This window comes from Phaenicophaeus curvirostris, chromosome 4 (genome assembly GCF_032191515.1).
Source record: "Phaenicophaeus curvirostris isolate KB17595 chromosome 4, BPBGC_Pcur_1.0, whole genome shotgun sequence".
Classification (NCBI taxonomy): Eukaryota; Metazoa; Chordata; class Aves; order Cuculiformes; family Cuculidae; genus Phaenicophaeus; species Phaenicophaeus curvirostris.
In genome coordinates this window covers 21,716,249-21,739,516 of record NC_091395.1, presented here as the reverse complement: position 1 = coordinate 21,739,516, position 23,268 = coordinate 21,716,249, and the positions used below count along the sequence as shown (strand labels likewise).

The 23,268-nt window shown below is 40.2% G+C and overlaps 1 protein-coding gene across 3 annotated transcripts in view; it reads left to right on the top strand.

Annotated features, from left to right (window-relative positions):
- CSGALNACT1 (chondroitin sulfate N-acetylgalactosaminyltransferase 1) overlaps positions 1 to 23,268 on the top strand; it is a 44,405-nt gene that overhangs the window by 845 nt on the left and 20,292 nt on the right. For 2 of the 3 annotated variants that reach the window (XM_069855484.1, XM_069855482.1), the window contains exon 3: positions 309 to 500. The gene's annotated coding sequence lies outside the window, so the exon portion shown is untranslated. Of the gene's footprint in view, positions 1 to 308; positions 501 to 16,101; positions 16,186 to 23,268 lie in introns of all 3 variants that reach the window. The other variant, XM_069855483.1, reaches the window with a different exon arrangement.

Sequence of the window (23,268 nt, the reverse complement as noted above, 5' to 3'; positions counted from 1 at the left end):
TTATTTCAACAATATCTGCTACATATCTGCATGTTGCTGTTAGCTCATGTACTCTAGATCAATGAGAGATCATTTTTGCAATTGCTCCGGTTTTCTCCTCTGTTGTAATCACATTCAGTGTGTTAGTGAGTGGATTTCTTCCCCTGGGTAGGCAGTTCTTATGCAAACTTCATAAAACTGAGTTACAAATTGTTTCCAACTTGAATCACTTTCCTTGTAAAATGTTGACTTTTATGGTAATGCTTAACTTGAGTGAAATTGTTTTCAAACATACACTGTGCATTTTTGGTGTAATCGTTTTTTAACAGCACTCCAAACCAAAATAGAAAAATAATGATTCATATCAGACTGCTTATTTCCTTTTCCACATAAAAGCAGCCTGTTATGGGAAACTCAGAAAAGTTGTATCATTATTTATGAGCATCACTACAGCTGAAAGGTGTCACAGCAACATTGGCCATATGCGACTGTATTGGAATTTGTGTGGGATACCTCTATTGGTGAGTTATGATCAGTGCCTGGGAATTAGAAAATACTACTTCTTGTTTCTGTTTCTTTTCAAAAAAATTTAAGAACTTGCCATTCAAAGGAGACTAATCTTTTCTTTTACACTTTTCTGTAGAAAGGTTATAGTTTCTGTAATTCAAGATTTTGACACATGCTTTCTGTAATGTTATTGTTATTTAAATCAATCCATCGGAATCTTTGTGATCTCTCTTACAGAGGGAAGCATGTTTTAAGGCAGTCATGCTGTACTGTGGGTCCAGAAACATTTTTTATTTAGAAAAAGATTCTAAATCTATCTTGGTTGGTTCCTTGTATCTCTGAAAGTGTTTGCTTTTAGAATTCCAAATAGTGCTGGCTCCATTTATGATCTGTCTTTTAACAGTTCGTCAAGAGGCTTTTTACTCAGGATGGGGTAGGGAATGATAAAGAGTTACAAAGCTACAGTAAACTATTTTTAATCTTATTGAGCAAAAATATTTAGTGCTACAAGCATTTACAGTACTCAAACTAATACATTCATTCAAAGTTGATTTTAAAATCTATTGAGGCTAAACTTTCTTTAATCGACTAAATCTACTTAGCATTTTCTGTCATCTGTTTTGAGGAGTTATAAATCCATATCCTATCCCTACTGTTGAAATCATCTCAAGTTGAATGTGCCTTAAAATAGAATTAAAATTAAGCAGTGTAATAAACTACAGCAGCCTTTATATTACATGTTTTCTGAACACTTTTCTCAACAAATTAGCTACTGTCTGTGATACACCATGACTGGCAGAGGGTGTATTGGGCTGCATCTAGTCTGTGAGGCAGGCAGTCCTGCTTCTCAAGGGGGATCTTGTGAGTAACGCGCTGTGATATGTTGACTTTTCTGCTGATGTTACTTTGACAGAGAGCATGAATAGGGAAGGAAGATAAATTATGTGGGTGCTTTGCTGCATTCTTTGGGATCCTTGGAGTTGAAGCATATGCTTCAATATCTTACTGGATTCCAGCCTTTTTGTTTACTAATAGTAACTGGAAGGTATTTGTTTCTCCTGATGTTTGTGGTGCCAGTTTTCTACCTAGCCAGTGTGGCTGATTGCATTTCACCTTGCAGGTCCTCAACAGTATCAGGTCTAACTGGTTGCTTGTTTTATTACCCAAGTGACCTGGTCTATGGATTGCCATGCCTTTGGTAAAGAAAGTCTAGCTGTTGTCTAGTTAGTCTAAATCACACATGAGTCAAGCCAGGTTAAGAGGAAATGCAGTAAGATATACTTGTAATAGTTAAAATAGGCAACACGCTTAGAAACACTTATGCAAGAGATAAAAAATGCTTATCTAGCTTATATAAGAAAGTTTTACCCCATCCTACTGATTTGATCCTATTCTGACAAGATTTTCTTTTTTGCACATAGGTTACCTTTCATGTCACATGTATTGGAAAAAGCCTGTTCATGAGACTCCATCAGTTAGCTACCTTTCTGATGAGAGAAAGCTTCGTCACAGTCCCAACGGTCTCTGGAAGCATACCTCAGGATGCTTTTTGATTCTTGAGGAACTTCTAATTTCTTATTCAATCTTTTCTACATTTATTTTCAGACAGTGCAGTGTTAGTCTTTCATTGCCAAACCCATTTCCTTTGTGTCTATCCAGACAAGGTCTAATAAGTTTTCTTAAGTATTTAATCATTAGAGAAAGATATATTTATTAGCATACACGTTACCTTCTAATGCTTGACTGGTTAGTCCAAAAGGTTCAAAAGTTAGGGCTTTAATAGCAGGTTTCCACTTGTTTCAGTTCATTAACTACTCATTTAGGCTACAGCTATAGGTAGTAACTGCTCAAAGATGCAGAAAGCCTGTCTTGCTTCACACCTTCATTAGGAAACACAGACACGACAGCTTGGTTTTTCAGGCACCACATCTGGAATTGTTGATTGTGATGTTCTTTGTAAGGACACCTGTTGTCAAGTTTCTAGTGACTGGTAGGCAAAGGAGAAATCAATGATGAGGCTGTAGAGACTTTGTAGGTACCTTCTGCTTTTTTCTCAGAAGTACTAATTTTGAGTCCATACTTTGAAGGGTCAGCAGTGCAACCACTTCTAAATATATTTAACTGCATAGGCTGACAGACAGGATTGCAGAATCTTTATACCTCCTCTCTAGACTGTCAAAGGCAACCCACACCACATAGCTTCTTGTCTTTACTAGGACCTATGGAAGAAATGTCATATTCAGTTCTGTAAAATCAGTATTTTTCTATATACTGAAACCAATAGCTTCTTCTTTTTTTTTTTTTTTTTAAAGGCACAAGATTTACTCCTCACTTTTAGAATAGTTCTGGATCCTGTTCATCATCAATAGGTTAATAGCATTTAGGCTAAATTGTAATAGAATAAATCATAGAATCATAGAATCATAAAATCATAGAATGGTTTGAGTTGGAAGGGACCGACACCTTCCACTAGATCAGGCTGCCCAAGGCCCCATCCAGGCCGGTCTTGAAGCAAACTGCTCCATGCCAAGCACCATTAAATACAATGGGAGTATTCTTAAGAGTATATTAGCATTAAACGCTGTCTGCCCTAAACTCTTGTTTTACCACAAGGTGCTAAACACAAAGCACGATCAGCGTAAAAGCCCAGACTCTCAAATACTCTGTGAAATCAAGTTTTACTCAACTTATTACAGCAAGAAAAATAACAACTGATCAGTAGTGATCAACCGCAAGTTAACAGTTAACAGCTTTTAAAGGCAACGTGTCTAATCATAGCTACAAGAGAATAAGTATAGTAATTAGGGAAGATACATCACCAATTGCCCTATCATCATCATCATCATCATCCAGATCTGCAGTTGCTGGGGGAGCCCTTTTCTCTTGGCAAGGACTTGGAGAACCTATCCTGGCAATTCGGGTTCCCACTTCACCCTAAAAAGTGGAGTCTGCCCCCAGCTGCTTGCTGCCCCTCACCCCCCTTCTCTCAGGAGGAGAGGAGAGTTCGTATTTGCTAGCGATGTTTGTGAGCTAGATTGGACAAAATCTAGCAGAAATGGGGGGCGGGGAACAATAGGAAAAATTTTGCAGGAAGCTTTCGTCTTCAGTAGTAAATAGAAGAGATGATAGCTTTCATTTCCACATGATGAAGTGGGCTACCCTTCTCTTTACATGAACAGCCATTGTCTTCATGTTGCATTGCCTTGATAGCAGAGAATCATAAACCAGTCATTTTTACCTGGGCATCATCCTCCTATTCAGAAATAAAAGAATAATAAAATTGTTAGAAACTAGTGCAGTGAAATCCTGGGGAAAAAAATATTTTTTTCCTTTTTCCTCTCCATTGTGTGACTGAAAGTGGTCCTGCAATTTACTGGCAAGAAGATATAAAATAACATGCACTCCAGTGACCTTGGAACAGTGTGTAGATACCCCTGGGAATTGTTCCTGTTGGTGAGGGCTGAGGCAGCAATAGGTTTCTGGCTTGCTGTTTTTGCAAAACTTTTTTTTATAGCTAAGTCTATAAATAGTTGACAGTCCTTAACTTGTATAATCCTCTCTTCCTCCCCAGGATGAGAAACTGGATCAAGATTTTCAAAGCCAAAATCCCTATCAATCGTCAGTTTGTAATGTTGCTCAGATTTTGAGGGAATTCTCTTATTGTTCCTGTTTTGTGTATGATAAAAAGACTCACTCAGAGTCTTTCCAGGGTGCCCATGGCAGAACCAGAAGCAGGACTTAAGTCTTCTGCATTTCAGTTCAGAGCTCTGCCTACTAGATTATGTTCTATTGTGTAGTCATATGAAGAAATGAGAATCTTTTTATTTTCAAAACTTTTGAGCCATCTGTAACTCTACCTGGTTTGGACATGATTTGGTAAGTGGTAGCTGCTTTTGAAAGTTGAGTATATGAAGAATTACAAGGTAAAATATTCAAGCCACAGGAGTGATGTAACATCCAAGGGGTCGTAAGCATGTGCACTAAATCAAATGGCTTCAGTGACTTTCCTATGTTTCTCAGACCAGCATTGGTGGTCACTGGTTTGTGTTTCATTTACATCTTTTGCTGGGGTTTGAAAGGTAAGGAGACGTTATGTCACCTGTACTACCATTTCTGCTGCCAAGCAGAACTTCAACTACATCTGGAGGTCTTACAAGGCAGAACATTCCAGTCTTAAAAATGGGATTTTGTGCCTTATATAATGCAAGAGGTAAATTTTCAGCATTTTTTCCCTGTGAATTTACTTCAGAGAATACAGTTGTGAAAGTGCTGGCCATGGTGATCATAAGAGAATTATGTAGAGTTGCATGTGCCAGGGATAGGTGGTAATCACAATGTTGGAACAAAGGGACTTCCAGTTATGAAAGATGTCTTGTGTACATTTATATTTTCACCTTTTGTAACCAATCACCCAGTCCCTGATAGGGCTGTTAGATTTCAACTCGTCTAGTTTGGAACGTGTCTGTATCTGGGTTCTTTGCCTTCATGTATCCTATAATTGATGTTTTCATTAACATTTAGGATGATCACATAGGCATTGGCAGAGTTGTATTGATTTGGAAAGGAGGAACTTTACTCTGGCACATCAAACAATCCTATGTGCACTTTTAATGTGGAGCCAGTACTTAGGAAAACTGTTCCTCTTCAGTAAGAATAGTCTGAAAACAGAACTAACAGTTTTGAAACACCCTTTTTACAGAAAAATTTTTATTATTTTGTTAGTGAGAAGGTGAAGCCTCTTCATTACAGGGAAGAGATTTTAAACCAACTTTTGCAAAGCTTGTAAAAAGCTATTAGTAAAATATACAGCAGCATATATTGTGAATCAGGTTACCTGCACTGTTTTTTTCTCATCAGACTGCTATTAAGTAAAAAAATTATCTGAGAGGAATATAGAACACATCAGAATATTAACTCAAATCCTAGCAAGTCAAAAAAGAAATATTTTAGATTAAGACACTTATTACGAAAGTGATGGCTACGAGCTTAGAAACTGCTGTAGAGATTTGTTTGAGCCACAGAGATAGAAAGCAGCCTAAAGAACATGTCACATTAATACCTTTCAATTTGCATGATAGTGTAAGGTGATCCTGTGAGATAAAAGTTGGTGGTGAAGTTTTCTCATGCTTACTTGAGCCAAGTATATATATTTATGAATTAATTAATAAGATATTCTACAAATATCCTAGCTTTCTCTGAGAATCGTTCAGGAAATGAAAAGCACTTATGTAAAGTTAAAGGAATGAAAGGAAAATTTCTTAGCAGTAGAGAAGGAAAAAAGCTTCACTCTAAAATCCTTAGGAACTAACTATGCTAAGAAACTAGATCATTGCAAGTATAAAGAACATGACAAAATGTGTTTTGAGAGCACATCTTAGAACCTTTTTAAAGTATTGTACTAAATCAGTAGCCCTAAGTTTTAGATGTGGTTAAAGAGTTTAGAATTGGGTGTGCATGTATGTTTGCATTTGTCCAAATGGGGTGTAAACTTCCTTTTTCTCCCTTGATTCTGGACCTGCTGGTTGCTCTGACAGCCAGGTGGAAGAAGCTGGAAAAGGTTGCTGTAACATTCGTTATTTGCCGGCAATTCCAGGGAGTAGTATACATGTCAGGAGGGCCAGAGCTATATGGGATGCCTGAACGTCCCTTGTACTCCAGCTGGAGGGAGCATGTGGGAAGGAAACCACTTGTGTTTCACCAGAAGCATTTCTTATGCTGGGGTGCTAGTTATTCTTGGTTAGTGCAGGTAGGCAAGTGAGTCATGTCCAAGGAAAATGTAAGCTTTTTTTAGAGATTTAAAGGAGATATGTTACAGACCTTTTCAAGTTAGTGCAGGGCTGTAATTTTCTTACCTTCTTTGCAGTTCACTTGCTTGCGTTGTTGAAAACAGGCTTATCTGGTGGTAAAATGTTTTGGTTTTTTCTAAGTTAGTTGTTGATTTCTTGTAGTCTGACTAGAATCGTTTTGGCTATGAAGTACCGAAAGGTCATAGCTTCAGAGCCTAACTCAAAGAAACTTGGCTGGCAACTGCTTAGTAATATTGTAAACCTATTGGACCTCAATAGTAAAAGAGATGCAAAGGTCTAGATTAAGGTTAGGAGTTAAGATTTTACAAATTCTCAGTTTCATATTTTCTTAGGATGACAACCTGTAAAGAGCTTTTGAAAAGACTTTGCATCTCTGTTGGAACCCACTGGCATTTTACTGAAGTAATCTTTGTTTTTTAACCTCTACCCCAGTACCAAGGATTTTTCACTTGTTTAGTATAGCATTATGATTTTATTTTCAGGCAACTCCAGCATGCCCTTTATGTGGGTCACATATTCCTCCTCGCCTGTATTGGTGTAGGATTTCCAATTATTTCCATATTCATTGAGCTCAGTCACTACGCAGCCAATTGAAACAGGCAGGCTGCTCAATGTCTTTTCCATTCCAGGAGTAATTTAATCAGGGAGTGACAGCATTATTTTTTTGAGAGAGCTGAGCATGCCAGGTGATCTGCAGCAGAGAAAAGCATCATTATTAAAAAGGCTTGGGCATTTCATGCCATTTTGTGCTTCTACAACTTATAGAGCACCTAATGGTACTATCTTGATGGTTTTTTGTAATATGCCTGATTCAGATGTAATCAGTTAGGGGAGGTATAGAAGAGAGGAGGGATGAGTCATAGGATTGGATTTATATTGTATGAGGTTGAGTTTTAAAGCTGTTGGATCCTGCAAGTTCCTTAATCACTGATGTATTTGTTTTACAGAAATGCTGGTACTCACAGAACAGATTAAGTATTTCTTTAGCTTCCCTCCGGAGTTCCATCCTAGAGTTAAAAATTCTTCAATGGAAATTCATATTGGTGCATTCTCACAGGAATATTTCAACTTTCATAAAATAGCAAGAGAGAGAATTAGCTGTGAGGGGAAAGTCTTCAGGGAGTCCCTGCATCCATTATAATCTTCATCTTGGTTGACTAATGTGCTCTTTTCCAGACAACTAGAGATAACAGGTGTGCCTTTGCTGTTATGGGGAACTGAGGACCGGGACTGGGTGTCCTTTGCTATTAATGGGAGTCCAAGGGAAGGGTAAGCTCTTTTCCAGAGTTACCAAGGGAAAAGAGAAGGTGAGGATGAGACAGGTCCGAGAGTCCTGGTGTGATAAATATCTGTGCTGTGCTAATTTCTTACTGATGAGCACTATTATTTAGGTGAACATCAGCTTGTGGTGACAACTGCATTTTTCTTTGGAGTCCCTGAGTGACTGTGAGCTGGTGGGCATGTTTCATGCTGGTGGAATTGCGCATGGTCTTCTGAGCATTTCCTGCTGGGAATGCCACTGCAAAACTGTCCTCCTCAGTAAGACTTTCCTGCTGCTGCCTTTGAGAGTTTTGTTTTCATCTTTATTTTGTCTTAAAAAAATAATAATTGTGAATTCAAAGAATAAGAACCAAATGATATCCACAGTTCCTCTCAGCTGAGTATGCACCACCGTTAAGGTAATTTGTGGTAAATTGACTCTTGAAGAAATTTACCTGACATTTTATCCTTTACAGTGGCATGTTAAAAGCTTTCATGTTGCTATAGGCCTCTGTAATTTATTGTTTTCTCACTGCAGCTGCCGTGGGCAGCTCCAATCTTGGTACTTCCCCCCTCCCCCACCCCCCTCCCCCCACTTGTATTTGAAGTAAATAGTCTTTTTTTAATTAATGTCTGTGATAACATACGCAGTGGGGAGGGAAAACACCTTCTGGAGGATTCTCGTATTTCACATTGAGGTTTTTTTATTTAGTAAGCAATATTCAACATATCAAGCTGGCCCTTATACTGCTAGGATTTGGATTGTCAAGTTCCAGATGTCTTTAAGTTCAATGTCTAGTTAAAGTTCCTTGACCAGGTTTCCGTGATGGTCAGTGAAGAGAAGAGCCATGGAGAGTGATTTCATCTTAAGTACTTACTCATTTCTGCATTTCTTTTACCGTCTTATTTAAATGCATAATTACAGTATGCATTATCATTACTTTCTTTGCTACAGTTGGAAATATCAAGAAGCAGTGAAAATTACTTACACAGAATCACATTTCCTCTGGGAAGGAGACTTTGCTTGCATAAGCTGATGTTCAGTCCTGTAATACATCTGTCATCTACACATTGATCAGGGCTGTCTTCTAGACCAGTTTACAGTCCTTTTTGCCCTGGGAAAGATGTTGGAACCTGTATACGGCAACCTAGAAAATGCAGCAGTGTTTTGGAAAGGCTCTGATGTGCTGCACATTAGTCACCTCACTGCAGTGAGAGAGCTTTAGCTTTTCCTTACAATGTCTTTTTGTGTTTACTGACATGGGGCTTTTTTCAAGAGAGGGCTTATTTCTAAGCATGAGGTGCTGTAGTGTAATCTTTGCCCACTGAATGACACAATTCTTGAGTCATTGTTCCTGGGCTTATACTACATACTTCATACTAAATTTTTTGTCTTTTTGATTGAACAGATTTGTATGGTCTGCAGTAGCTCAAGGCAAGCATTTCAGATTTCTTAGGACTGAAGTGGCAAAGCATTGAAGTATGGTTTGATCTGAACCTGAGAAAAGCAGGTAGGAATTATTCAAAACTCTTTACCAAAATTTTTTTCTATTACATGGGGCAGTTTCTTTTGTTTTATACCTATTTTCTGGCTAAATCTTTAATTGTTTTCCTCAACACACTGTCTTTTTCTTAATGTTGATCTGTTTTTTCAATCATATTGCATCTTGCTGGTGATCTAGATTAAAATGAACCTTTTGAACACCTCATTCTGGATGTCATTTCCAAGCATCTGGAGGAAAAGACAGTTATTGGGAGTTGTCAGCATGGGTTCACCAAGGGGAAATCATGCTTGACCAGTCTAATAGCCTTCCATGATAACCTCTCATGCTGACATCTGCATTGGCCCAGGTTTTCACAAAGCGTATAGCCTCCCTCTCAGGTTGGCCTAAATCATGAGGTACTTACTACAATAATTTTCAACTTTGCTGCAGCGCTTCAGCATATGCAGTCTTGACAGCCTGTAATTCATGTGTCTTTCCAGGGTTCACTTGACATCTCCTATTTTTTCCTCTGTCTCAGTGTTTGCTTAACAGTTTACATAACTGTACTGTGATGCTAACTGCATTATCTATGAGTAATCTGAGGCATTCAGACTGATGTTTCATTTAGGTGGTACAGTAACTCGGGAAGAGATCTACTTTGTCTTCATAAATATTATAATTGGATGCAACATTTATCATCGTATGTTACCATAGTAATTTGTGCAAGGATAGTCTGAAAAGTTTCTGAAACAAAGAAAATAATTATTGATTCCTGTGAAGCGATGCCGGGATGCTCAGCAGAGCAGTGCAGGTATGTGGCAGGGACCTGGACTCCCACACTGTGAAAAGAAACAGAATGAGGCTGTCATAGACCAAATAAGTAATACTGATAACCTATAAAGAACTGAATTCAAAGTTTTCAGGGGTGATTTTTGTTCCCAGATGTCCCAGAAGCTCAGTTAGAAGTCCAGAGTGCTGAGTTGATATTGTCTTTTGGTCACAGATCAACTGCAAATCCATGCCAGAGAATTCCTCAGAAAATGGTTCTTCCAGATGGCTTGTGGGAAATATCTAGGCTATGTTTTGACCTTGTCTTTCAGGCTCTCTTGTAGTTTACCATGGCAGTGGGAACATATGTGGGGAAATGCTGGTGGTAAATACACACTGATAACTTTGATTCAACTGCATCACCAGACAGATGGCTAAGAGTCTCTGAAGCACAGAGCTGTGTGCCTTGGGAGGGAGGAAGAACAGGCAGAAGTGTATGGGTAGACAGAAAGCCAGAGAGCAACAGTTGCCTAAGTTCAGAGAGAAGGGCTATGCTTTGTAAGATGAAGATAGGTAGGAATGGGCTTTTTTCTGACACTTGGGATTTTTCTCCCTTGGCTTATTAAGTTTCTGTGGTCAAATAAAAGACATTCTTTTCCTGATGTAGCTTGGCTGAGTCACTCCGTTTCGTAACAGTCACAAGTACCCAGAAGGTTTGTTGTAGCTGGATTCAGGCCCATTGGGAGTTGCTGAGATAAATATACTTGGTGGAAAGAGAGATGTTAAGAGCTTCCCAACCTAGCTTGCCTTTGTGAAGAGCAAAAGCTGAGAGTCCCTTACTGGTAAAGGCTGCACAGGAACAATAGGAAAGTCACTTGAGTAAGGCTCCCCATCCAGTCCTTACTCCTTCATGACAAGAGGTAGGTTCAGGTCCAGGCCCAGTTGTGCCCTCTGAGACTCTCTTAATACTCTCCGCAGATATTTATGTTTTGAACATGGGTTTCGGTTTTTCTTTTCCTCTGCAAACACATTTCAGAATCCAAATCAGCTGCTACAGCTCCTTCCCCTTAGCAAAACCGCTTCAAACCATGTTGAGGTTTTGTAGCTCTTTGTGGCTGCAAACTTATTTACAGCCAGTATCTTCACATTGCAAGCTTATATTAGCAACATGATTCTAGGTGGATCCCAGAAACGCCCTCACCTTTTCTCTCCACTGGTTTACTCCTCATTTCTTCCTTCTAAACACAATTTTCCATCTCTTCAGCAAAGCAAAATGAGTTGTGGATCCCCAGTTCAGGTGGATCAGAGCTAATAACCAGGGTTGGAAGAATGCTGCTGAACAGCAGTTTAACCTAAGTTTCAGGTTGGAGCATGCGGTTTGTGTTTTCACGAGTATATGGCTTGTTTGCATGTGTGTGGTCTGAGCGTTCAGCACCTTAAAATCAGAGCCTGTAAACAGCCTCACACATTAAGAAATCTCGGCTGTGTTGCTTGTTTACTTGTGCAATGTCATCTTGGCAGGTGATATATCTCCCCTCTTGAAAATACGAAGTTTGTAAATTGCTTGCTGAGCTTATATGGCATAGGCTTGGTAATGAAATAACTTTAACTGTTCAATGTCTTTATCAATGACCTGGATGAAGGCATTGAGTGCACCCTTAGCAAGTTTGCAGATGACGCTAAGCTGGGTGGAAGTGTTGATCTGCTGGAGGGTCGGGAGGCTCTGCAAAGGGATCTGAACAGGCTGGACCACTGGGCAGAGACCAATGGCATGAGGTTTAACAAGGCCAAATGGCGGGTCCTGCACTTGGGGCACAACAACCCTGTGCAGTGCTACAGACTAGGAGAAGTCTGGCTGGAAAGCTGCCTGGAGGAGAGGGACCTGGGGGTGTTGGTTGATAGTGACAGAACATGAGCCAGCAGTGTGCCCAGGTGGCCAAGAAGTTCAATGGCATCTTGGCTTGTATCAGAAACAGTGTGACCAGCAGATCCGGGGAGGTTATTCTCCCTCTGTACTCGGCACTGGTGAGACCGCTCCTTGAATCCTGTGTTCATTTCTGGGCCCCTCACCACAAGAAGGATGTTGAGGCTCTGGAGCGAGTCCAGAGAAGAGCAATGAAGCTGGTGAAGGGGCTGAAGAACAAGTCTTACGAGGAGCGGCTGAGAGAGCTGGGATTGTTTAGCCTGGAGAAGAGAAGACTGAGGGGAGACCTCATTGCTCTCTACAACTACCTGAAAGGAGGTTGTGGAGAGCAGGGAGCTGGACTGTTCTCCCAAGTGACAGGGGACAGGACGAGAGGGAATGGCCTCAAGCTACGCCAGAGGAGGTTCAGACTGGATATCAGGAAAATAATTTTCACAGAAAGGGCCATTGGGCACTGGAACAGGCTGCCCAAAGAGGTGGTTGATTCACCACCCCTGGAGATGTTTAAGGGACGGGTGGACGAGGACAGTTTATATGTTGAGCTAATCAGAGGGATTTTACATTTTGAGACTGAATAGATGAATTAAGGAGAAAAAAAATGGTTATTGTAATTTCAATTAAGCTAGGGTACGGACTTTTCTAAGTAATGGCTCCTGGCTGTGGCATCTTGTCAGATGGCCTACTTGCAATCTTCATTAATAGCAGTTACTACTACTGTACTGATGTTTTGGACTGCCACAATGCTTTACTGAGAATCAGCGCTAAGAAAACAGATTGAGGTTCAGCAATTAATGCTGCTCTAAGGCTTGGAAAGAACCTCAATACTTTTTTCCTTTAAAATGGAACTAAAGCTTCCAAAGAAATGATTATGACATTAAGAATAATTTATTTTTTTTCATTTGGATCATACGTAGGTATTCTCTGTATTTTTTCTTCCACGTGATCTAGGAAATAAGAATTCCAAAATGTCCTGATGCCTGATGAGATTGATGGCATTCCAGAATAAATGGGAAGAGTTATTGAGAAAGTGCATGTTTAAGGGAAAAAAAATAGCAAAGGATAACCAAATGTATCCAGCTCTAAGGCTCTGAAAATAGGATACACCTTGTGTCTGTTGTGCCTTTGGAGTCTACTTAGGAGGTGTAAGATCAGGGGTTTGAAAATGTTTTTTCTATGGCTGACTGTTGTTTTCAGTAGGAAATTCTAATTTATATCTTCTTTCTCATTTGATTTTTCAGGAGTTAATGAAGTCATCTGCATGACTCCCTCACGTTATCTGACAAGTGTTGATCAGCTGTAGTGTCTATGTTCTTGTTGTGTTCTTTGAATAGTAGGACAGTGGTGCTTTGTCCAGTGTATTTTATCTACAACATAGGGAATTGTGCCTTGATTGTTTTCTGTTACTGTACAACTAGTAACTACCACTACAAATGTTCCTCTTCTAGTATCATGTCATCATTATATTAACTCCTTGGGGAACTTTCCTTTCCCAAATGGACCATCCCAGCAGTATCCTTTTCATGGGGTGACTGTTGTTTTGTTGCGTGTTTCCATGTCTCTGTAATGAAATGCAAATTCTAGCTCTGCTTTCACACTACTTTATCTCATTTTAGGAAGTCTTTTGTTTTAAGTAGTCTGACTGTGCAGTTTTTTAGTTGTGTGAGAAACCTCATGTGGTTACATCATTGCCACACTGGTGAAAAAAAGTGGTGTGTTCTTTAGACAGCTTTCTCAGTGTTCCCAGTGATGGATACAGCTCAGATTGATCAGGTGTTTATAACACCAGGAAGTGGGCATGCTGGGGTCTTTAAAATCACACACTTCTGATGCAGGAAGTTTTTAAACTGAAGGAGATGGGCTGTCTTCTGCAGGTGTGGTGGAAGCATTTGCTGGTCATTTTGTGATTTGTTTGACAGCATGGCAGACTGAAATAGATGAATCCTGAGAACCAACCTATTTAATGAATATAAGCTGCATTCTGTGGCATTGTGTCAATGTATGGATTTGCCAGTGCTTTGAAGCATGAGCAGGTGAACTTTTTTTATATCTTTGCAGGCCACACAGTGTGCTGCTAAGAAATGCTGTATTGCACAAATCTCTAGTGACGTGTGTCCTCAGGGAATGACTCTTAGCTTCAATTACTCTGGAAAAGGAGGCTGCCAAAACTCAAGTCTTCTTACCCATTACAGTGAGTTGTCTTTACTTCTGCCTCTGTTTGACTGGATATTAAGGACCTCTATCTACAGGTACCTCCCTGTGCAGTTCAGCATCTGAGGAAGCTGCTTCTCATTTTCTCCTGTTATCTCTCCCTTTAGACTGTGAGGTTTGGGGTTTTTTTTTCTTCCTGTGTTAATAGATATAGAAGGGCCCATCCTAAAACTGTAACCTGAGTTTTTTGTCTGTAGCTGTACTCTTTAAACCATGGTTTTCTACTTATAAAGGAGAATGTGTTTGGAGAGAGTGAATTCCACAGGGCATCTCCTCTGGAAGTCAGGAAGGAGTGGGTATAGCCTCCACCCAGCAAAAGGTGCACACATCAAAATAGTGATCCTGAGGGTATGCACTTCTTAAAATAAGGAAATGCAAAACGATGTTGTGAGATCGTGACTAAAGTATTTGCCTCGCATCTACTCCTCAAATTCCTTCTCTCTGCCGGGTGTGACAGATTCATGGGAAATTCCAGGTCTGCCTATAGCTGAGGGGTACCTCACTGTGTAGCTGCATTATGTACACAATATTTAGTTTTAGGCTTCTGATTTTGAAGGCTAAGTGGAGATTCCAGAAGAGTCCTAATTTCAAGGTATTTACTGTTTTCTTATTCTTCTTATTCTTTTTCCTCTGGACTACAGCCTTACTTTGTATCATATTTAAAGTTTCTGAGCTGATTGGCAGCACATATTATGTCATTTCAGAAGGCTAGGCAGGCTGGTTCTGCTAGGGTTTCTGGAATGGCCTGTGCATCTGTTCAGGAGATTCAAGAAGCTATGGGCCACTATCTGATATCTGGTACTTTGCTCAGTTGGTCACAATAGGTTCACTGGACCTGACTTCCACTGTGCAAAATGCTGAACAATAAGGAACATCATTATTCTGGAGAGATTTACCATGTGGAGATACAAAATGGGTAGAAAGAAGACCTAAAGAGTGCTCAAAGAGCCCTAGGAGTCTGTGTAGCTTTCATCTGGAGCAGGCGCCACTGCCTGGGAGCCTGGCTATTCTGAAAGCAATGCAGTGAGACATCATGTGGAGCAATTGTCTCTGACAATACTGATAATGAAGACAGCAATATTTCCTATTCAAAGTTGGGACAAAACGGCTTTTTTTGTTTAACCGTCTGTTTGCAATATATTCTCACCATCGTTTTCTTTCATCCACAGATTACTTTTATGTTCATATGCAACAATTTGCTTAATGGGCTCTCACAGGATTGCTGGTTTTAGACCTATGATGATGGATGATAACGCATGACTCCTGAACTAGCAACCAGCTTATTAACTCAGATTGGTGCCTGATTCTCATATGTCTTATGTTTTGAGTCAGCTATACCTTTTGAGGTAGAATATCTGGGATAATGCAGAAACAGGTGTATAAAACTGAAGGGGAGGTCAAGAACATCTGGTTTTCATTATATTCTTTCTCTTCTCTGCTGACTGCAGTTAGGAAAAGGTGCTTTCCCATTAATAGGAGAAACATTGTTCTTCTAGGGACCATTGAGATACTTGTAGTGAGACATTTTGTGGGTGTTTCTAATGGCCCTTTTTGAACTAATTCTGTGATAACAGAGCAATATATACAAAGAAACTGGTGGAGGTGTAATGATAAAAGAAATATAGGTCTCCCCAGTTTATATGGAATCCTTCATGTATTTCATTAGTGTGACAGGATTTCCATCTCCGATATGTGAGATTGCAGAATCTGTATTGATATCTACTTCTCAGCTGAGTGTTACATCTTACTAACAATGAAATCAAAAGGAGTAATTGGTTGTCAGTATAAGGACTTTAAATCCTGAGACCTATAACCCAGAACACATCTCATGTTTACAGTAACCTTTTTAAGAAGTCAATGTATGCTTGTAAGAGACTAAAGAAAACAGCCAGATTTCCTTTTCACAGGTTAGAAAACAGGCAGACTAGGGGACATTGGTTTGGGACTAGGAATAACTTCCTCTGACTTGAACTGCCATGGGTTCTCATTGAAAATGGTATGATTTTAATATTCTGCAGAAAACGGTGTTACAAGGAGGGGAAGGGAGAAATCTTCAAAGGCACAGCAGCAATTTCTTCTTTTTATTTCATTAGCTCGCGTAGCTATGCCAGCACACAATCTAACCAATCTTTGTTAAATTAAAAAATAATACTATCATTTGCAGGCAGGTTTCCATGTGAACAGAAACAAAGACTCACTAGCCTGAAGCTTTGTCTCATAAGGAGATCTCTCTTCTTCAAATATTCTGGTAGGTTATGAAAATTATACTTCTTTTTTGTTCTATTCCTGTTTTCTGAAAAGCTATATAAATGCACCTAGTTTCAAGAAATTTTTCTTAGAAAGATGAACTATCCTTTAAAAAAACAAGTTGGATTTGTATCAACTTTGATACATGACTTGTTAAATCAAACAAAGCCAGGTACCTCTGTTGTGCAGTGTGAAAAAAAAAAAAAAAAGTTGTAGTGTAAGTTCATTTTGTTATTTCATAACTTTGCATGAAGTGTGCTCTGCTTCTGAATGAAGCCTGAAGTTGTTGTTTTAAGAAATAGGCTCTTTGGAACCATTCAGGAAATGCTGACATGACTGCAGGGTGTACTTCTCCTGTGTAACAAAAGAGGGAAAGAAAAGGTAGCTTTTACTGGCAAGGGAAACTGTCTTTACTTATGTCATCAATCATGTCTCTGTTAGGAAACCAGGATACTTCTTGTGTGAACTGCTAACATTAAACATGTTTCTAGCCGAGTGGCTGTTTTTTTAAGAGCTATTGACAGCTATGCAATAACTGCAATTAGAATCTCCATAATAAACTACATATTTAATCCCAGACACCAACAAAGTTCAATGAGGGAACTGAAATTTCTTGATGATGAATGAGAACTTAAATTATTTTTATGATTGTAAGTTAGTATATCAGACAGCTGTAAATTAGTACATCAGACTACTTGATTGAATTGAGGTATTTTATAAAGAAATTGAAAGCACAGATCCCATTTTGAACATGATTTCAGGATCAGAGATCAAATCTTAGAAACCAAAGTAACTTTGAGCAGGTGTCTCATTAACAGTTGGAAATATGACTTGGATTACTGAACTAGAAGATATAGAAATGTGATGATGTTAGTCATAAAATTAAAAAATATTTTTTATTATAGCCATTTGACCAAAAGCGATGTTTTCTGTGGGCCTGTATGCATTCTGGCATTTTCAAAAGAACCCACAAAACCTGACATGAGTGGCAAGTTGAAGCATTGTGATTTGTTAAGTTAAAACATAGTAGACATTTTCAATCTATTGAAATATTCTATTAAAACATAAGTTTATTTATGTGATAGAGTATCATAGAAAGACAAACACCTTCATTCTGTTGAAACCAATTTTGACGTAAGTAAAACTTTTTAAATAGCTGTGTTTTGCAAGGTAGTTCTTTATTTTTGGTTGTCTTCGGGGTTTTTTTTGTTTGTGGTTTGTTTTTTTTTTAATTCCTTTTTGGAAGAAGAATTTAGTGGTCAAGTAAATAGACTATACAATATCAAACATAGAAAGCCCTCCTTTCGTTTCCCCCCTGCCTGGATCTTTTTAACAGAGATTTTGCTGTGATTTATCTTTTCCAGTTCCTATAATGAAGAATTGGCTAGTTTAGTGGTGGAGATAAAGTCAATGAGATTCAAATATTATGTGAGCTTCAAATAAAATGAATGAAAAATATATTTGGAGCCTTTTTCTGAAAAAAGAAAAAAATGTTTTACTGGCACAACTAAAAAAAGCGTTTCAAAGAATTACTGGGAGTCTCTTTTCTGACAAATCAAGGACATGCTAAGTCTTTGACTGAAACCACGTATCAAAGCAGTGGTAATTCACTAAATGGGACTCTGTGGCGGGTGTTGTTTCACAGTAAGCGCTAAGCTGGAGGAAGGAAAAGGCTGAGTCAGGGGGCTGGCCCCTTCCTGTGGATCAGTACTGGCCAACTGATAGGAAAATACAGATCAGCAGCCTGGGGGCTGGTACCTGAGCTATGAGAGCTGTTAAAGCTGCAAGTTTTGGAGCTCTGTGACGTGCTTGGGCAGCCTATCTCAATACTGAAGCAGGTGCAGTTATTTGTTTGTAGTCTGAAACTTGATTTTCTTTTGTAAGGTAAACTGCAGCTGAATAATAGTCTCGGTCAGCAATATTGGTCCTGATCGTGATAATTCTTGCTTAGCCTAGATAACATACCAAACCCTTTATACCTTGTCTACCAAGATGTTTTTTTCTCTTGTCTCCTTTACTTCTAGATGTTTTATTTGAAGCACTGTTTTGATGCTTACAACCCAGCAAATTTTATTTGGAGTACAGGGGGCACAAAATTTAGGGCTCTGCATTACCATGAGAATGTAATATTAGACAGGTGTCTCTCCTCAGTTCCCACACACTGGACTCAGGAGGGAGGAAACTCTCTTCTATCAACTCTGCTGGAGTTAATGAAGTTCAAGTCCACTATCTAGCCTGGTACAGGGAATTCTAGCTGTACCAAGGCATTTCTGGCAAGGAGAGGAGGAGGGAATCCCCAGCTCAGACTGGGTTGGTCAGACATGTTGAAACTATAAGATGGTAGTTGTGAAGTTCCTACTGACTGGAAAAGGGGAAACATAACTCTGTTTTTTAAAAAAGGAAGACCTGGGGAACTGCAAGCTAGTCAGTCTCACCTCTGTGCTAGGCATGATCATTGTGCAGATCCTCCTGGAAACTTTGCTGAGACACATGGAAAAGAAGAAGGTGATTGTTGACAGCCAGCATGGCTTCACTAAGGGCAAATCGTGTCTAACAGATTTGGTGGCCTTCTACATTCAGGCCACAGCACTAGTGGAAAAGGGAAGAGTAACTGACATAATCGACCTGGACTTGTGCAAAGCATTTGACACTGTCCCTTATGACATTCTTGTCTTTAAATTGGAGAAACAGATTTGATGGATGCACCGCTCAGTGGATAAGGAGTTGACTGGATGGTTGCACTCAAAAGAGTTGAGGTCAATGACTCGATGTCCAAGTGGAGACCAGTGACGAGTAGTGTTCCTCAGGGGTTGGTACTGGGACCAGTGTTTTTTAACATCTTTGTTGGAGACATGGACAGTGGGATTGAGGGCACCCTCAGCCAGTTTGCCGATGATACCAAGCTGTGCAGTGTGATGGATACGCTGGAGGGAGGGGATGCCATCCAGAGGGACCTGGGCGGACCTGGGCAGACCTGGGAGTTGGGCCTGTGTGAGCCTTATGAAGTTCAACAAGGCCAAGTACAAGGTCCTGCACCTGGGTCAGGGCAATCCCAAGGAAAAATACTGGCTGGGTGGAGAATGGATTGGGAGTAGCTCTGCAGAGAAGGACTTGGGTGTGTTGGTGGATGAGAAGCTCAACATGAGCCCCCAAAGTGCACTTGCAGCCCAGAAAACCAACCGTATCCTGGGCTGCTTCTAAAGAAGTGTGACCAACAAGCTGAGTGAAGTGATTCTACCTGGAGTTATGCATTCAGTTCTGTAGTCCTCAGCACAGGAATGACATGGATTTGTTCAAGTGAGTCCAGAGGAGGGCTGTGAAGATGATCAGAGGGCTGGAGCACCTCCCGTATGAGGACAGGCTGAGAGAGTTGGTCTTCTTCAGCCTAGAGAAGAGAAGACTCTGGGGACACCTTATAGCAGCCTTCCACTACTTAAAGGGAGCCTACAGGAAAGCTGGGGAGAGGCTTTTTATCAGGGAGTGTAGTGATAGGACCAAGGGTAACAGTTTTAAGTTGAAAGAGGGTAGATTCAGATTAGATATTAGGAGGAAATTTTTTACAGTGAAGTGGTGAGGCACTGGAACAGGTTGCCTGGAGAAGTCATGGGTGCCCCATCCCTGAAGGTGTTCGAGGCCAGGTTGGATGAAGCTCTGAGCAACCCAATCCAGTGGAAGGTGTTGCTGCCTATGGCAAGCAGGTTGGAACTGGATGGGCTTTAAGGTCCCTTCCAACACAAACCATTCTATGAGTCTATGATTCTATGTGGTTACCTTACAAGGACTTCATCAGTGAAGGATTTAGCATGTATCTAATTAAGCAGGAGATTCACTTATCCACTGATGAAAATGTACAAACATGCACAACTAAGTTGTGTTCAGAAACAGGAAAATCTAGGTAGGCTGAGGTGCAAAGTGGAAAGCAGCTTATGTGTGTTACAGTATTTACCTAGGACTGCCTAGTCAGGGCTATATAAGGATTAGAATCATAGAATCATAGAATAACCAGGTTGGAAGAGACCCACCGGATCATCGAGTCCAACCATTCCTATCAAACACTAAACCATGCCCCTCAGCACCTCGTCCACCCGTGCCTTAAACACCTCCAGGGAAGGTGACTCAACCACCTCCCTGGGCAGCCTGTTCCAGTGCCCAATGACCCTTTCTGTGAAATTTTTTTTCCTAATGTCCAGCCTAAACCTCCCCTGGCGTAGCTTGAGGCCATCTCCTCTTGTCCTGTCCCCTGTCACTTGGAAGAAGAGGCCAGTTCCCTCCTCTCTACAACCTCCTTTCAGGTAGTTATAGAGAGCAATGAGGTCTCCCCTCAGCCTCCTCCAGGCTAAACAATCCCAGCTCTGTCAGCCATTCCTCATAAGGCCTGTTCTCCAGCCCCTTTAGCAGCATCGTTGCTCTTCTCTGGACTCGCTCCAGAGCCTCAACATCCTTCTTGTGGTGAGGGGCCCAGAACAGAACACAGTATCCAAGGAGCCATCTGAACAGCTGAAAGTCCATTGCTTTAAGAAAACCTGTCTGGTGATAAAGTACAGTGACAGTGACTTAAGGTCCCTTATCTATCAAAGCCCTTGTAAGGTAGCGACATAGACTCATAGAATGGTTTGAGTTGGAAGAGACCTTAAAGATCATCCAGTTCCAACTCCCCTGCCATGGGCAGGGACACCTCCCACTGGATCAGGTTGCTCAAAGCCTTATTCAGCCTGGTCTTGAACACCTCCAGGAATGGGCCATCCATGACTTCCCTGGGCAACCTGTGCCCATGCTTCACCACCCTCACGGTGAAAAATTTCCTCCTAATATCTAATCTAAATCTACTGCTTTCAGCGTAAAACCATTACCCTTGGTCCTATCACTACACTCACTCCCTGATAAAAAGTCTCTCCCCAGCTTTCCTGCAGGCCTCCTTTAAATAATGGAAGACTGCTGTCGTCTTTATTCTTGGAAGGAATGACTGTTCATTCCTGTAGTGTGCATTCCTGAGTGTGTGTGTGTATAAACATTTCGAAGTGAAGAAACAGCATCTTTTCTAGGTCCAGACTTAAATAGATAAGCAAAATTTGTCCTACTATTTGTTTTAATCAGAAAATACTGTCTTATTATGCTGACTCTGAGCCATTTTGGAAGCTGGTTATAGCTTGGTGTTGGTTTATTCTTTCTGGAAGCCCTGTATATGGAGAGCAGTTGTTGAATTAGATCTTAAAATGAAGTAAATTAGGGTAGTGTGTTCCATGTGTTCCATGCCTGTAGCTTGTCCTTGTTTTGTTTGCTAGTTTCCTGCAAGAAGAAGCCATTCTCATTTAGTGTGCTGTTATTCTTGAGGTTGTATAAGACTGTTGCAGCATCACGTGGTTGGAGTAAAATGCTCTTCTTTGACACATCTACAAAACTGAGATGGCACTTACCTAAATGAAATTAAATTGAAGGTCAGATGGTAACAGCCTTCCAGCTAAGCTGGATGTCTCAGCTGTCCAGCCCAACCATTAATTTTTAGGGCTGGCAAGCATGGTGGTTTGTTAATTTGCTCTTAAAAGACAAAGCTGAACTCTGGGTCAGCTGAAATACATATTTTTCATCTCCATTTTAGCAAAGTTCAAAACACTTTAGGAGCAACTGATTTCTAAACTTGAGGTCAGAGCTTGCTAATGAGAAATGGTCCTTTAGAGAAAAGCATCATTGTTTCTTTCCTGCGGTAACATGAAGGCAGACTTTGTGAGTCACAGCATCTTTGAAGCAGCAGTGTACGCTTGTCATCTCTTCTCTGCATTTTCTCTTGGACCTTGACAAGGCATGCGTCTGTCACACTGCCTGCTGTAGGATAAATAGAGTCGTGGAAACTTCCAGGCTTTTGGAGATGTCCTATAGTACCTGCAATTAACAATTGCACTTAGGATGTGTGGGTTTATACACCTACAAGTCAGTGTGTTTAGCAGGGAGGGGTGGTGTAGGTTGTGGTTGTAGGGTGGAAATATGAGTGTCTCCTGTAAAAAATAGTATTCCTAATACAGACTCCTGCAAGTGCTGGTTATCGATCTGTGGAAAACTGCCAAGTCTTTCACAGATAACATTGAGGGAACCAATTCAATTCACAGTACTGAGGTCCAGAGTACTAACAAAGGGAGAAGTTATAACTTCTGCATTGTTTTTGTAACTTTTAGAGTGAGAAACCTAACAGGATCTTGAACGTAAACCCAGGCACTTCTCAGTTCCCTCGCGAGAAGGAAACATAGTATTTCCAGGAACGTGGATGCTTTTGATGGTTTCTGGTTTTGTTTAAGACTGCTTTTGATAGTCATTGCAACCTGTTTGCAAGATGATCAGATTGTAATTGTTAATTACAGAGGGGAACAGTGAAATCGTCTTTCTGTGGGCAGGGTTAGATACTGAGACTTTTTGAGACTACATGTGGCAATGCAAGTATGATTTTCTGTTGAAGATGACTCTGGAATCAAAGATTTGGAAATTAAGATGTTTACAGTAAGATGCCTACTCTCTTCAGGTATTACTATTTAGCATTTTGATTCTGGATACTATTTCTTAACAAACGTTTGTTTCTGTTTCAAATAGTCTTCCTTTATCAATTGCAAACCAGGTGTTAGAATTTTAAGTGGTTTGTTAGAGGTGTGTGAGTGCCTGAGAGGGAACAGTGGTGTGGTTTTTAACAGAGGATAGTACGGATGGCTATGAAAGTGAACCCAGTCAGTTTATCATTCAGGTTCTTTTTTTTATTCAGCCTTTTGTTTAATTCAACCCTGGGCAGGTGAACTGGGCTGAGAAGTAGTTGAACAATCATGATTTGGCATTAAGGAGAAAGAACTTCTTTTTCCATTCCTTCTATGAACGCCTTAAACACTTGCATGAGACTAGATTTTAATCCCTTGTTGGACATGTTCCATTCTGCTGAGTGGCTTGAAATTCTCTGGAGGGGCTAAGGGGGAAAAGTCTTATCCCTAACATTTCAAGAAGACTAATTTGTCTGCAGTGCTATGCACAGTCCTTGTAATTAAAAAGTTCAAGGCAAATGCCAAGGGGCTGCAGAATGTATTTTTTTTTTTTTAGGAAAGCACTTCAAGAC